The sequence below is a fragment of the Xiphias gladius genome, chromosome 1 (genome assembly GCF_016859285.1).
Source record: "Xiphias gladius isolate SHS-SW01 ecotype Sanya breed wild chromosome 1, ASM1685928v1, whole genome shotgun sequence".
NCBI classification, from domain to species: Eukaryota; Metazoa; Chordata; class Actinopteri; order Istiophoriformes; family Xiphiidae; genus Xiphias; species Xiphias gladius.
The window spans coordinates 2,426,608-2,432,299 of NC_053400.1; the positions used below are offsets into that span (position 1 = coordinate 2,426,608).

General features: G+C 39.4%; 1 long non-coding RNA gene across 1 annotated transcript; it reads left to right on the top strand.

The window, feature by feature from the left end:
- Positions 1-1,391: 1,391 nt before the first annotated feature.
- On the top strand, positions 1,392-2,945 carry LOC120794064. The gene is made up of 3 exons (XR_005708086.1): positions 1,392-1,559; positions 1,679-2,166; positions 2,500-2,945. It is a non-coding gene; the product is annotated as an uncharacterized LOC120794064 (long non-coding RNA).
- Positions 2,946-5,692: the final 2,747 nt, after the last annotated feature.

Here is a 5,692-nt window from a genome sequence, read left to right on the forward strand (position 1 = left end):
GAGGAGCTAGAAAAGCTGTGGGGAGTAAAGGCAACAGTGGTGCCAGTGGTAATTTGAGCACTGGGGGCTGTGACCCACAAATTGAGAGAATGGCTGCAGCAGATTCCGGGTATAACATTTGAGGTCTCGGTCGAGAAGAGCGCAGTCCTAGGAACAGCTAAGATATTGTGCAGAACCCTCAAACTCCCAGGCCTCTGGTAGAGGACCCAAGCTTGAGCTGTGTCTTCCTCAAGCTTGGGTCCTCTACCAGAGGTAGAGAGGGAGACACATATATATATACATACACACACATATATATATATACACACATATATATATACAGACACATATATACACCCATATATATATATATATATATATATATATATATATATATATATATATACACACACACACACACATATATATATTCACATATGTACACACATATATACAATTCTATCACAGAGGTCTACAGAGAATTCCTTGGACCTCATGGCTGAATTGTATTGTGATTACACAGGTGTGTCCCTTTCTAAACTATGTCCAGTCAATTCAATTTTTCCAGTCAACTCCAATCAAGTTCACATCTCAGACATATCTCAAGGAACATTAAAGCAAACAGGATGCACCTGACCACAATTTGGATAGGCACAGCAAAGGGTCTGAATAGTTTTGGGAAGGCAAAAATAATGGCAATTTTATCCATTTAAAATGAAATCTCCACACAATAAAATGTGCAAAAATGTGAAGGGGCCTGAACACTTAATGTACTGTAGTTTTTGCTCCTTCTTCAAAATCAATGCACTGAAGACAGTAGTATTTCCCAGTTCAATAATATAAAGATTACTTTATGCACCTTTGTTGACAGGACACTAATTTAGCAGCTAATGTATTTCAACATTTTTATATATTTTATATATTAATATGAAATGACATGTACCCATGGACATCAGTAAAACTACAACTTCCAATTAAAATTTGAATTCTTCACAACAGCAAGAAAAATTTGGTGAGATCCAAGTTGTGGGCCAGAAATAAGCTGAAATACACAGATATGGTAATAATTCTAGGTGGGATCAGCTAGATCGTTTGTTTGCCTGATATGGCATTTTTGGAAGAACAAGCATTAGAATGACCCTTAACAACTTCTCAGCCACTGCTGCTTGGTTTAAATTGGTACATGTGTGGGCGCTGTGTGTCAGCAGTTGCCTCTGTCATGCATGAAGAATGACCCCACAGGTAATGCATTGGGAAAGACTGGCCCAGTTGTGGATGACTGCATTAACAACAGGCACTTATCCTTTGAGGGTCGCAGTGGGGCTGGACCCAATCCCAGCTGTCACTGGGCTAGAGGTGGGGTACACCCTGGACAAATCGCCAGTCTATCACATGACTGACATATAGAGACAAACAACCATTCATGCTCACATTCGCACCTGTGGGTAATTTAGAGTCGCCAATCAACCTAACTTGCATGTGTTTGGATTGTGGTAGGAAACAGGAGCACCCAGAGGAAACCCACGCAGGCACGGGGAGAATATGCAAACTCCACACAGGAAGGTCCCAGTCAAACCAGGGTTTGTTTAAATTTTTACTGGTAACTTACTTAAGCTGTGCCCTCTGTAAACATGCTAGTAGAGGGAGTTCTCGTCTGGTTTTTCAATGTGGAATTACTTCTTTCTTTCTATTTTTTCAGTGCTGTGACTCAGCTACACTACCATTGCAAAGCAACTTCACGGTCATTAGGGACCAGCTGAGAGTGCTGAAGCTGGCTGGCAGGTAACCAGAAGAATGGACATCTCCGCAAAAATCAGGAGGATACAAGCTAACAGCCCTAGTGAGGAATCGGAGGGACTTCCCTGAAAGTAGAGCTATGTGTTTCACAGAGAATGGCTGCAGGAAGATACTCTGCATCCCATCGCTACCATTGACAGCTTTCAGACAGTGTGGACAGTTAGAAATAACTCTGAGAGCGGAAAGAAAAGAGACATCCATACTACATACCCAGGGAGTTCTCACACGCCATCTGGGTTGCGAGACTCCAGACTCTGCACCCCAGTGCTCTTTTCATGATTTCCGGGGAGTTCAATCTCGTGACAGTGGACAAGATCCTTACTCCCACTTTCACTAATTTTGTGGACTGCATTTCCAGAGGTGACAGGACCCTGGACCTGCTGCATGCAGGTATGTATAATTGTTGTATAATGTTTACCTCACATATTTGCAGTTGTACATTTTCAATTCACTTAAGTATCATTATAACTTTTTTTAACAGTAGTTTTTACTTTTGTACTTATATGTGTAGCTAGGAGCTAGGAAAGAGGAAGTACCTCTTTCCTAGCTACACGTTGTGGAGTTCTAAAAAAACAATTTCCCTGTGGGGATCCTTAAAGTTTTTATTATTTTAGTTTTTAATAATCACAGACATAATCCTGCTGCAACTTCCTCAAAGTGTAAATGTGGAAAATAAAGCCTGTTGAAAATTCTGACTTGCTGTATGAATGTTAACTTTCTCAGGCACAGTGGGTTTCTACGGCATAAACAAGGAACAACCAGCATATGAGGAATCCATTCTATCCCTCACGGTGTATGTTGATGTAGCCAATCACATAATACAGATGTTATTTCATATTTATGTATTGAGATAATGCATGAGTATAAAATATGGCATGATTGTCAGACAACTGAAATAGAAAGGTGTCAGTTACAAACTGTATTGTTACCAGCTGTACTGAAACACAAAATACATTATGAAAAAGCAGTGGAGTGTTGCTTCACCCTCCAAAGACTAAAGCTTCTTTCACACATGAAATGCAAACCTGAACTTATTATGTCTGACATGACCTGCAGGAGTTGTGTGTGTGAACGCCAATATACGAATTAGTTGGACCAGAAATTAAACTTCACCCTGCCAGCTCCCTAGTACAAAGTCTGTGTAATGTCCAATTGAGCCATTGTAATGTCCGATTTAGCTCATTGTCTCCCCACTTGTGGTGTATTTAGTCTCTGCGCTCCCTTCCCTCTGTGCCAGTTCATCTTCGTTCCCAGTAACAAGCAAACCAGCATTCTTCCTAGGGTTTTTTCTCTCCGTGTGACTTAGTGTCTGTCTTTTGGACCTTGGCTTTGCCTAGCCCTTTGGTTGTTGTTTTCCTGTTCCTGACTGCCTGCCTATGTACCGAGCATTGTTTCAGTTAAAAACATTCTGAGACATTCACAGCCTTTTGCCAAAGTCGTGCTTTTGAGTCCCTGCCTAGTAGTACAACATATATACATATGTATATATATTGTATATATATATATATATATACTGTATATACATATATATTTATTGCTGGTATTTAATTGAACCCATTCCTCTCTTCACCAGTGAAATGTTCCACATGCCACTGGTTGCAACATGAGCCCAAAGCATGATTGAGCCACCCCCCTTCTTAATAGTTGGAGAGGTTTTCTTTTCATGAAATACTGAACCCCTTTTCCTCCAAATATACCTTTTGCTCATGGTGGCCAAAAGTTTAATTTTAACTTCATTATTCCACAGGATTTGTTTCCAAAATGAATCAGGTTTGTTTAGATGTTCCATTGCAAACTTGTGACGCTGAACAACGAGCTAATAGAGGTCTGACGCCTTGGTAAAAGAGTGGTGCTGCCACTCAAAAATAATACACTAATCTTGCTTAAAATGTTGAAAAGAATGTTTTGCCTTTAACTTTATGCCATTTGGAGATCAGTTCACCTTCTACTCACTTAACTATTCACAGTAACAGAAATTTTGACCAAGGGTGCCCACACTTTTTCATACCACTGAATGTGCATTCAGAAAGTATATCAGACCCCTTCAGTTTTTTCACATTTTGTGTTGTTACATAGCAGCCTTATGCTAAAATCAAACACATTTATTTTTTCCTTCATCAATCTACACAAAATACCATATGACAAAACGGATCACAATTTCAATCAGCCCATCAGCCTCAGCTGTACTTTGTGATTACTGCTAATTAGCAATCTCAGCATGGTAACATGCTGAAAAAAAAAAAAAAAAATGGTGAACAAAATGGTGAACATGGTAAACATTATACATGGTAACATTGTAATTTCAGGCATGTTAGCACCACTGTGACTAAGCAGAGCCACACAGAGCCACAAGCCTGGCTTTTAAGGCTCTACTGTAGTTGTGCAAGCAAAACAACCAATGCAAAGGTCTTGGGCACAGAGACTGGTTGGGCCTCTTCAAGTGCACTTGCTACCTTGGTTCATGTATGAGCAGCGGTGCAAAGTGCAAGAGGGCTAGCTGAACTGGAATAAAGACCAGAGGTCATGTTGATTAATAATAATTAATTCTATTCTGCTCTCACTTAAGAGTTCCCTTCTCAAGCTAAACAGATAGATAACTCATCCAAATACTATTGTATTTTGAATGGTTTTATCGGCTTCCACTTGTACCAGTTTCTCAAAACTACAAGATGCAAGTTAAAAATGAACACAGTTGCATGTTCAGCATTATATAAACATATACAAACACGATACGACACAAAGAAAACTATCAAATATCTTCCAAAACACAAATTAACCAATCTGTGCCAAATGAATATAACACTGGTCCACATGATGCGTTGCTAGCCAGACCATCCTGAGAATTACCCTTAAATTTACTTATAGACAATGTAACAACTGGGTAAGGTTGTAAGTAATTACAACTGGGTACATGAAAATTCATGTCTCAACCCTCTGCATTAGCAGTGCATCCTGAATATATAATGATTAAAAATGAACATACACTACCCCTTACTCTCTGCATGTATAGTGTAGCTTATAGGCAACTTTAATAAAAACCTCCACCTTGTGGCCAGGGGCTGGAACTACAACTTTATCATAGACAGAACACTACCCGTCTTGTATATGGGAGATTACTATTTGTATACAAATGGGTGAAAAATTACAGGAAGAACCAGAATCATTAGCAGAGAAACAGGATGAAAAGGCCCCCATCCATAAGGCATGAGGAGTCTGAATGGTTTGAGTATGAAAATTATGTGAATCATATGCTATGGCCTTTGCAGTAACCAGATGCCAACCCAGTTGAACACCTATTGGAGATTTTGGACCGACCTGTTAAACAGCGCTCTCCACCACCATCATTAAAAACACCAAATGGGGAAATATCTTTTGGAAGAATGGTGTTCCATCGCTCCAGTAGAGTTCCAGAGACTTGTAGAATCAATGCCAAAGAGCATCGAGGCTGTTCTGGTGGCACGTGGCGGCCCAACAGCTTACCAAGAGACTTTGTCACCCATCTGTAAAATAGTGAGAGAAACGTAAACACACAAACTAAGGTCTCTGAGGTGAGAGTCAGCACAGTCTCTGTGACTGAACATAGCAAACTGTTGCTTCACCATACTGTTAAAATGTTTCATTAGAAAAGGAGAGTGGGCTAAACTTGGCATGCTAGACAAACTCTATTAACACATCTTTTTCTTTGCTAAATCAATATAAAATAGAATCAGCTTTGAATTGCAGTGTATTGTATCATTAAACGATTATCTGTATTGGTTTTGTATCAGATGATGTATCTAGATCCATATTAAATCACCTATATACATACAGGAATATAACCAGGATTCACTTAGGTCCATATTCCCTCAGCACAAAAAGTTTAAAATGTTCCGTTCATTCAAATGATCAGTTATATTTTCTGCAAATATTATTTTCC